This window comes from Dermacentor albipictus, chromosome 1 (assembly GCF_038994185.2).
Source record: "Dermacentor albipictus isolate Rhodes 1998 colony chromosome 1, USDA_Dalb.pri_finalv2, whole genome shotgun sequence".
Lineage (NCBI taxonomy): Eukaryota > Metazoa > Arthropoda > Arachnida > Ixodida > Ixodidae > Dermacentor > Dermacentor albipictus.
Genome location: NC_091821.1, coordinates 323,581,955 through 323,592,994, shown reverse-complemented (window position 1 = coordinate 323,592,994; position 11,040 = coordinate 323,581,955). Strand labels below are relative to the sequence as shown.

Genomic DNA, 11,040 nt, shown 5'->3' with positions numbered 1-11,040 from the left:
GCAAAGGAATAGCGAGACAATAAATGGAAATGTCCGCGGACGCAGATATTCAAATCATAGAATTACATGTGGCTGCTTGCAAACGCACCTCTCAAATCACGCGCTGCGCGACAAGGGACCGCTGAAATGAAGCCACGTGTTCCGTATAAAGTCCAAGTGCGATCAGATCCTATTGCGTCCAGCGTACTGTGTGCGTTAGGTGCGAGGGTGAGACAAGATGGTGGCTTCGTAAGTGCCGCCTTCCTACGCGAGCAATGGCAAAGTGGGGGAGCTAGGGAAACGAGCTCGTGGTAACGAGATTAAGTGCGTGCGAGGACGCGGGAGGGGGGGGGAGGTGGTAAGTTGGCGGGCGTCTCGGCAATGACCGTGGCTGAGCGCATAAGCAGTCGCGCACCCTGCTTTAGACCCTGCTTTAGCGTCGTCGCAGTGCGGGCGACGTTATCAGCCGTGAAGGCGGAGTGCACGTGAAAGCGTGGCTGGCTTTTCTTAATTCATACCGCTGATGTGAAGATAAGGTCAACGTACGTGGCACGAAGCAGTATATTCATTCGTCGTAGACTCTCAAATTTACCGAAATTTATTTTCCTTAAAGTTTACTTTTTTCGATTGCCCGGCGATTCGGAAAATTCTGCGGAGACTGTACTTATTTGCATAAAAGGTCGAATTTCAATGAACAAAATTCGATATGACGAAGCAAACTGCAGATTCGATCGACTTCGTTATATCGAGGTTTAACTATGGTATGCTAAGCTGTATCATTATTTTGCAAAAGCAGCTTCTCTCACTCGGACAGGAACCGTTAAGGCAGAAAATATGCAAAAACAAAATATGGGTGTTGACACTGCTATGAACTACCCACATCAGCATGTCACAATTCAGATTTTAAGTTTCTGCTTGGGTGTTTCTTAATTCTGTAAAGCAACTGACTACTCGGACTACAAAGTTTCAATAATGTTTTCTCCACCAAGAAAGTCCAATCACACACACACAAACACACACGAAAAAAGAGAAGGGGGAATGAGAGAGAGGTAAGCTTTGAATTCTGTGACATCTCAGATGTACCAGTGTTGATATGTCAAAACAAAATTCAAGAAAGGGATGCTTGGCCAGTTTCTTTGCTAGTAATCAACCTCTACTCTGCCAATCAGTGAAAAGGGGTTCTTGATAACACTGCTTTGGTAAACTGACTCAATGTCTCTTTTTTTAGAGACCATTATAATTTCAAAAGGCATTACACAGTGAACTTCAAGGGAACCAAGGAAATAGTTTACTTAGCTGAAAGTTCACTAAACTGCATATTCAGTATAATATGGAACATTGAGTCAAGTGTGAAATGCAATTTATGGAGTTATGTAAATCAATATATACAAAGTGCGCAACAGTTATGTCGCTGCCTATCTCATATTGAGAACAGATATATAATTTTCATTTGCACTGGTGCTCTAAAGCGCAAAGAAGTAACAAAGCTGTCCAGAGAGTATATGCTTTTGTGAACTTCCTCTAGCACAGCTTGTTGCCGAGACAAGTCTTGCAACTTTCCAAGGCATCCTACAGCAGCCTCAGCTAGAGTTACAGGATTTGAATCTGCCTCTGCCATTGCATCTTCCTCGTCGCACTCTTGTCTTTGGGATGAACACTGAAAACAATATCCAGATAGTTCGGCTCAGATGACAAGCTCACTGTCACACTGCACATAGTCTTCAAAGGAAGTGCTGCTGTCAACATCCATCTGATGAGAGACCTCTGTCCACATCACAGGGTCGATCACCTCATTGCGCTGTTCCTCTTGCTCGCTTTCACCGCACAGAGGGGAAAAGCAGAATTTCTGCCAGCAGTTTCTAATTGTAGCCGGTGTTACTGTCATGCCACTAGAGAGGCGATTTGGGGGCGGCGAGCATTGGCTACGCCTGCGCTGGAAAGTGCAAAACTTCATTGAACTGATTTAGAAAATTAGTCTGGGTCCACTAATCAAGTTCATTCAACTGAAATATTCGCTAGTCAGAAATTTGTCGAACTGAAAGATTTTTGCATAGTATACATAGGAAAACCGCTGGGGATTTTCTAAAAGTTAATTATTCTGAAATATTCATTAAACCGATGTTCATACTGAGAGCTTACTGTAACAAGAAGATGGAGCATGCATGAATGTGGCATTCAATGGAGCTGCACAATTTCTTGGTGCACATTTACCTTTGCTCCCAGTAGCTGAAAGCTGCAGTATAAGGATGGCAGCCAGAGAAAGATGATAGGATGTAACAATGCACTTTTTATGCATGTGATATTTGCTAACAGGCACATCACTCTGTGAAACTTTTATTTGAATTGGTTAAAAAATGCCCCCCTTTGGATCATGGTTGAAATGCCAAGAACACAGTGGAGGCATAACAGCGCAATCATTCATCTCCCTCCTTGTAATTTTTTATATGCAGCTAAATGAATGACTAAAATTATGCAACAAGTCCAACTTGCAAGTATGACACATTCTCAAGGGTGACGCTTTGTGTTTTTCTTAATTTCAAAGTATAATAGATTGTTGATACTGATACTTTACCAGAAGTGGCGTATATTTGTAAATGTTATCATACTAATGTATTTGGCACAGCAAAAAACACGTAGAAGTGCTGAATGGTTGCTTTACCATTTCTAGTGTCTTAGACTACAACAAACGAACAGCTCCTTAGGGACAATTGATCAGTATTTACAATTTGCCAAGCAAACAAAGTTCATATTACAACAAGCCTCATATTTATCGAAATTCCACATTCCTGTGCCTTCAACCTTAATTCACTCTTACCCTACAAGCTACTCCTCCTGGTTGGCTCAGTCAGATGAGCGATTGCTTCGGGAAGATGGCAGTGCTGGGTTCGATACCAAGACCTGCAAAGCTTTCTTTGCAAGGACCTTTTGCGGGATTCCATTGCAACTCCACGCTACTTCCTGATGACTAATAACTCGTTCTCAAAATTTGTTGAAATTTTATACACAATTCAGAAAGCAACCACATGCTACCTAAATAACTCTACATCTTTCTCCTCTATTTATTAATGCAATGAGTCAAAACATTGTTCCACAACTTATTCTTGAAGTAGTCCTGGGCCCTATAATCCCAAGTTCTCCATCCTTCCATGCATGTATGACTAGTCAAGAGTGGATACCGTAACCACTAAGAATTCAGTAAATACATCTCTCTCTCTCTCTCTTTCCATTTCTTGAATATTAGTGCAATGCACATATTTTCCAGAGAGTATAGTCACAGATGAGCAAGAAAAGTATTGTGCATTACATAAAGTTTCTTGACCCTGATCAAAACTGAACATTGAGCTAGGGACTCCATCCAAGTGGGCTCGCTGGCGCCGCAAGGCGCAAAATGCTAACTTTCATGCTCTACTGTGTACAGGTATTCCTGGGACCCGGTTTGCATGGTGATGCCTCGTTTCCGGCTCCCTTCGGACACACTGCTACTGTGACACTTACAGCACCGTATCAAGTTGGCCTGACATGACCCCTGTTGCAACCATATCGCTCTTGCGGTTTGACTCTGCAACGCCCAACGTGATCCATCTTGATAAATGTTTCGGCAATCCTGCAACTCCAGCTGTCTCCCAGGAACAGCATAAATTGGGACAACGCCTGCTTCCACCCTTTAGTGGGCCCAGTGGCACGGCAAGGTGCATGATGCTAACTTTCGTGCTCTACTTTGTACAGGTTGGTGAAAAATATTGTTCTACGAAGTGTTTTACAACTAGTTGTACATGCCTAGTAGTGTTGCTGAGCTTTGCCTGTTTGTGGTCATATTGTATGAATGTGTCTCGTATAGTTAACTTATTGCTAATTATGTGTGGCGACATAAAGGAAAACCCAGGTCTTGATTCTGATGTTCTGCAGCACATTTTACATACCGTCACAGGAATTAAGGCTTCCCAAACTGAACTTCAAATCGGTATGCAGGGCGTCCAAACATGCCTGTCTCTCATTGAGAACAAGCTTGCAACACTCAAAGACTGCAAAGAAAAAGTTGAAAAGTGTGAAACAACTGTTAATGTGGTTCAAAAGCAAGTTGCACATTTACACAGCAAGATGGACGACTTAGAGAACAGAAGCCACCGGAACAATATTGTGATATATGGTATCCCAGAAAGTAGCGATGAAGGCCCCGCATCTTTAAAGAAATATGTCGAGAATGACATCTTCAACCATTTGCTGAAAGTAAAAGTAAAGACTGTGGAGCGCGTCCATTGCGTTGGCAAAAGATTAGCTAATCAACATCGACCCGCCATACTGCGTTTTTTTAAATTTTGCCGAAAAAATGATAGTTCTGCGCAACTATTCGAAACTCAAAGGCACAGACATATCGGTGTCGGAGGATTTTTCATTTGCACTTTGTGAAATGCACAGGAAGTTATGGGACTCCTCAAAACCAAACCAAGCATGCGGTGATAGGGTTGTGCTTCTTTTCGATAAGCTGAAAATAAATGACACGCTGTATGCATGGGATAAGCGCGTGGAAAAGAGGATACCTCTTAAACAAGCGTGTTCTGAGGTGACTGGTCTCAAGGGTAATAGTTCAAATGAAAGATGCCAAGAAAGTACACCGTTGTTTTCTTTATTGTGTTTCAACGCTCGAAGCATAGTGAACAAAACAGATAAACTAGAGATTTCATTGGCTTAAGAGCCTGATATTTTGATATTTTAGTGATTACCAAGACATGGCTTCATCCCTCTATCCACGATTCAGAAATAATTTTAGAATATTATAGCCTAATCCATAAAGATTGTGATAGCCGTGGAGGCAGAGTGGCCATCGCTATAAAGAATGGTCTGACGTTCCAAGAGGAACAAGGTATACCTACCCATGAGAGCCTCTAGTGCACTGCCACATTCCAAGCCACGCCTCTACTAATAGGTGGAGTATACGGACAACCCAGGGCACATGAAACTAATCGTACGGAATTACACAACTACCTCCTTAAGAAAATGCATGATCGGACAAAGCTAGTACTTGTTGGTGACTTCAACTTGGCAGGAATTGACTGGGATAACCTTACCGACAGCAATCGGGAAGTAAACAGCTGCGAACGACTTTTTGATACCATGCTAAGTTTTTCTTTATCTCGACGTGTAACGCAAGCGACACGTGTCCAAAAGCTGGTTCCTAATATTTTAGACCTTGCTTTGATTTCCTGCGCAGCAGATACTGAAATTAAGGTGGAAGATGGAATATGTGACCATAAATTGATTCTAATTCGTTTTCCTAATCTTAGCCTGGTGAAAAGTAACACTGAAAATTCACATATATTTATTATAGGTTATTGCAGAGCAAACAATGAAAGCATTATTGATTACCTGGAAATGAATTTAGACAATTTTTACGCTGAACCTTTCAATATCAAGAACTTGTGGCTAAAATTTAAAGCGGCAATTTTTCACTGTGAAAAACCTTATATTCCTATGAAACGTAAGCGGACAAATCCTTGGATAATGCCCGAAATTATTCATGTGAAACGGAGGCTGAAAAGAATCTGGGAGCGTAAATGCAATCCAACAGTAATAAATGAATATTTCCACGGATTTAAAAGCTTGTTACGGCAAGCAATAAATAACTTTCTTTTAAACACTTTAACAGATTTCATGACAAAGCAACTGAAAAATTTTGCCGTTACCTTGCTAAACCGGACAGTCCAAATTGTAAGATGGAAATCAACAACATCGTTACTGAAAATATGCACGCAATAGTTAACTCATACAATTCCTTTTTCCAATCTGTATTCACCCAAGCATGCCCAGTTCAAGTCCTGCTTGTTCACCGTGGCTCGGCTATGCCGGAAATCAAGATAACCGAACGAGGTATCTTGAACCTGCTTTTACAACTAGATGTTAAGAAATCCCCAGGCCCAGATAAAATCCCCATTGCATTTCTAAAGCGTTATGAACAACTTACCCCCTCCTTGCATAAAATATTTACGCTTTCACTGAAAAATGGTGCACTTCCGATAGAGTGGCTACGCGCTAGAATAATCCCAATTCATAAAAGTGGTAACAAACTTACTGTGGAAACATATCGACCCATATTACTAACTACTTGTTGTTGCAAATTGATGGAGGCATATCCTCAACAAAGCCATCATGGACTACCTAGAGTCTATACTGTACCCTAAACAGCATGGCTTCCGTAGAGGGCTGTCCACGGTAATGCAACTTGAAGAAATAACTCGCGACTTCGCTGGCATAATTGATTCTAAACTTCAAGCTGATGCAGTACTCATAGACTTTGCGAAAGCATTCAATCGTGTGCCTTATTTTAAATTAATAGCCAAGTTTGAATCGATTGGCATTAATACCAAAGTAATAGGATGGATTTTGGCTTACTTTACAAATCGTACCCAGTATGCAAGTTTAAACAATGTAGATTCTGATTGCCTAAATGTACTGTCCGGTGTACCCCAAGGGTCTGTTTTAGGACCAGTATTGTTTCTTATATACGTTAATGACATCTCTTGTGCAGAACCAGGTGTAACATCGCGACTTTTCACAGATGATTGTGTCATTTATACTGTAATTCGCAGTACTGATGACCAACTAAAGCTCAATTCTTCTTCACAGAACATTGCAACATTGCCCAATGGTGCAATACATGGGGGATGGAAATAAATCTCTCCAAGACAGTGTCCATCAGCCTAACCAAGAAAAAACTACCTTTACCATTTACGTACAATCTTAAAGGCTTGAATATTACACAAGTCGACAAAGTAAAATGCTTGGGTGTCACATTCTCGCAAGACTTCAAATGGGATAAGCACATTACCGATACATGTGCCAAAGAATCCAAGCAACTAGGGTTTCTGCGCAGAACACTGAGTAAAGCACCTCAGCCTGTAAAATTAACTGCCTGTAAAACTCTGGTCCGACCTATTCTAGAATACGGAAGCATGCTGTGGGACCCTCATCAAAAGTACCTATGCAATAAGCTTGAAAGATTACAGAATAGAGCTCTTAGGTTTATCTATTCAAAGTATTCTTGGCACGAAAGTGCAATGAACATGCGCTTCATTGCGCATTTGGCAACTCTTTCCTGCCGGTGTTATGTTGCATCTATGAAGTTTTTGTCTCCTCCTTTACGGACACATCAAAATAAGAAAAGACTATAATCATCCGCCTGGCCGTCGGTCTAATAGGACAAGCCACGATAAGTGCATCCGGCCATTTAGTACGCATTGATACATTTAAGTTTTCCTATTTCCCTCACACTGTGAACGCTTGGAATGAGCTACCAAGCAAAGCTGTAAATAATCCAAATTTTGATCAGTTTTGTTCACTAGTAGAGCAGCTAATGGACCCTGTATAACTACTTTTCCAGCTGTAAAACAGCATAAAGTATCTTGTGTTATGTTGCTTACGTTTGTACATTTCACTTCTCATGTATAGCATACAATCTATAATACTAGATTTTCTCTTCTCATGTACGCAAAGTGCAACTATGTAGATAATATATTGATGCACTTGTTGAAAAGTGTTCCGATCTACCTCATGTTTTGCTGTTGTCTTTTTGGGAACTTGTTGCATCTTATTACATGCCTATGATGAGGTAAGCCCACTCTCTGTATGGGTCTGCAGAAGACCTGCAGTATTGATAAATAAAAAAATAAAAAAAATCACTTTTCAGTTAGTCCTAACCATAGACTAAAACATGAGGATGCGAGTGGTAGGGAAGCTACTACTCCTATGTATGGCACAAAGCAAAACTGTGTGGCTTGTTAAAGACAGAAAGGAAAAAAATTAATTGATTACTGTTGTATCTTGTAACCAGCAGTGGGCCACACTTGTGGACACTCCAGCGCGACCATCACAGTATAGATAGCCTACCCAAGCAGGGGGGCGTGCCTTCAGATATTATGTGATGTACCGGCCAGTCGTCGTCAATAAACCTCTTGCGCAACTGTCGTCTCCTTAATAATGGCGACCAAGATCGGATGAACCGTCTGTCCTGATTCAAGCAGCAAGCAGCAGTAGAAATCATGGACAATGATCTGCCACCGTTCTCTAGCCACCAACCATTCATCGGGCGCCTGATGGAATTCTGTACCACGACAGGCAACATAGCTATCTACTTTGAGCGGTTTGAGGCTTTTGCGAGAGTTAATGAGCTGTTACGAGAAGAAAAACTGCGCAAAAAATAACAAGACAGAGAAAGAACCACATGACACAGGCACATGCGCCTGTGTCGTGTGGTTCTTTCTCTGTCTTGTTCTTTTTTGCGCAGTTTTTCTTTGTTCTCATAATGTCATACCAACTAGCCCCTCAACGAATGCTTCTAGACTTAATAAGCTGGACGAACAAAGCAAGACGGATGTTCTTATCATGATAGTGGGTGACAGCGCGTAAGCCACATTGCGAAACTTGATGTTCCCGGAGGCTCCTGAAAAGAAGATGTATCAAAAGAGATAAAACAGGCGCTTCTGAACCATTACGCGCCAAAGCGGTCAATAGTCATGGAGCATTACAACTTCCATAAACGCGCAGAGGGATCCCGGGAGGCAGTTGATGACCCCATCGTGGAATTGAAGCGGTTGGCAACGAACCGCTCGTTTGGAACGTTTTTAACTGAGGCACTCAGAGACCAGCTCGTCGTGGGTGTGCACAGAGAAACTATTCGATGCGAGCTTTTGGCCGCTGAAGACGAGAAAGGCCTAACATGGGACAAGGCGTGTTATTGCCACGTCCATGGAAGCCGCAGCAAACCACGCGAGGGAGATGCTACTGGGATGAGACGTGACCCGAGCACAAGAGGATGACGTCAAGTGGCAACACAGTGACAGTGCCGCGACTACGTGACCGACCAGCAACTGTCGGCGACGTGGTACGGCGGCTGCAAAGGAAGGGTCCACTGACAAGGACAGGATACGGTTGTGTTTTCGTTGTGGGGGGTCGCCACCACCAGCACATAAAGGCAAGGTGCTACAGTTGTTGCCAGACGGGACATTTAGCTATTATGTGCAAGAGAAGGCAGAGCAATTTCACCGCTGAAGAGGACGTGTCTAGCTTAGAATTGTGCTAGGAGGAAGAGTTGAGCCGTACTAAGTTGATATGAATGTAAATGGGCAAACCATTGCCGTGGAAATAGACACAGGCTCAGCGGTATCTGATACGCCTGAAAGTGAATTTGTGAAATATTTTGGACATCTGCAATATCAGCCTGTGCAGTTTCGCTTAAGGACATACAATGGCTCAAGCGTTCCCTTGAAGGGCAGTGTCATTGTAAATGTAGCTCATGAAGGTAATTCTGACTGTTGCTCGTGATAGCTGTGAATGAACAGGAGCGCACGGTACCAGCATTGCTTGGCCGAGTCTGGTTGAAGCATATTAGCCTAAACTGGTAACGTTTTGCGAATGAACAGTCGCTAAACAGGAGGGTTTGCTAAATAAGTACAAGGATGTGTTCACAGGCCCAATTGGAACTATTAAGGGGTTTGTGGGCTCCATTGATTTGAAGCAGGGAGCACAACCTGCATTCTGTAAAGCCAGGCCAGTACCGTACGCCCTGAAAGACAAAGTTGAAAAAGAGTTGAAGGAGTTGGAATCGGCTGGTGTGTTGTACCCCGTGTGTGAAAGCCAATGGGCAACCCCTGTCGTAGCAGTTCTGAAGAGTGATGGAGAAGCAGTAAGGCTTTGTGGCGACTACCATGCGCCTTCAAACCCCTGTATTACGGTTGCCCACTACGCGCCATCATTGCCAGGTGTGTTAAGGTCGTTGGCAGGGGGAACTTGTTTCAGTGTGCTTGATTTATCGAAAGCATACTTGCAACTTCGGATGGATGACCCTTCGCAAGAGTTGCTAACAATAAATACACACCTTGGCCTTTTCCGTTTCACGCGTTTACCTGTTGGTGTCGCGAGCGCACCTGCCATTTTCCAGTCAGTAATGGATTGGGTATTGGCTGGCTTAGAGGGCACAGTGTGCCATCTCGATGATGTTCTCATAGCAGGAAAGACCAAACATGAGTGCCTGAGATGCACTGAACAATTGTTGCAGAGACTACGGGAGCATGGGATATGTGCCAACGCTGATAAATGTAAATCTCTTAAACCGCATCCTCTACCTTGGTCACGAAATTGACGCGGTTGGCATGCATCCTACTAAAGATAAAGTAGAAGCCATATTGAGGGCTCCAACTTTGACTGGCGTCTCCGAATTGAAGGCTTTCCGAGGGTTGGTGAATGTTTACGCTCTACAAGCTCCTCAGAAAAGATTGTCCGGGGAATGGACAAAAAAGTGTGAACTCAGCTTTCAGAAATGCAAGCTACTCCTGAGCGAGGACTCAGTGCTAGCATTGTACGATGGAAACAAACCGCTGCGCCTGACATGTGACGCATCAGCATGTGGTCGTGAAGCAGTGCTCGCGCACACTGAAGGTCGCAGCGAGACACCTATCGCATTCGCGTCGCGCACGCTTACAGTGGCCGAAAGAAATTATGAACAAGTTGTGGTCGAAGCTCTCGCCATTATTTTTGGCATTAAAAAGTTTCATAAGTACTTGCTCGGTCGGCAGTTCGAAATAGTGACATTATCAGCCACTGACACAGTTGTTTGATCCGAAGAGGCACAGCAGTCAAGTAGCGATAGCAAGAGTGCAGCGATGGAAACATTTCTTGGCTTGTTATCAGTAAGCCATCAACCGGGCCACGCAGATGGCTTATTGAGGCTTCCATTGGAAACGGTGGAAGAACAAGAAATAATTTTTTTTGGGGGGGGGGCCTCTATCAGAGGTTCCCTTTACAGCCCAGGAAGTGGCTGCAGAAACAAGCAGCGATGAGGTTCCAAGAGCGGTAGTAGACCTGACATGGCGCAGTTGGCCTTAAGAAACAGATGAGCATAACCTCCCGTATTTTAATCGTCGACACGAGTTGTTGATAGAGCAGGGTTGTTTGTTGTGGAACTGTTGGGATGTTATCCTGAAAGCTCTTAGGCCAAGTGTTCCGTCTTTATTACATGAGAGCCACCCAGGAATGACGAAAATCAAAATGCTAGCGTGTAGTTGGATTTGG

The 11,040-nt window shown here is 43.2% G+C and overlaps 1 long non-coding RNA gene across 1 annotated transcript; it reads left to right on the top strand.

The window, feature by feature from the left end:
- Window positions 1-3,422: 3,422 nt before the first annotated feature.
- LOC135919411 (uncharacterized) lies at window positions 3,423-8,151 on the top strand. Its single transcript, XR_010569953.2, has 3 exons — window positions 3,423-3,705; window positions 5,776-5,844; window positions 6,601-8,151. It is a non-coding gene; the product is annotated as an uncharacterized lncRNA (long non-coding RNA).
- The last annotated feature ends 2,889 nt before the right edge of the window (window positions 8,152-11,040 follow it).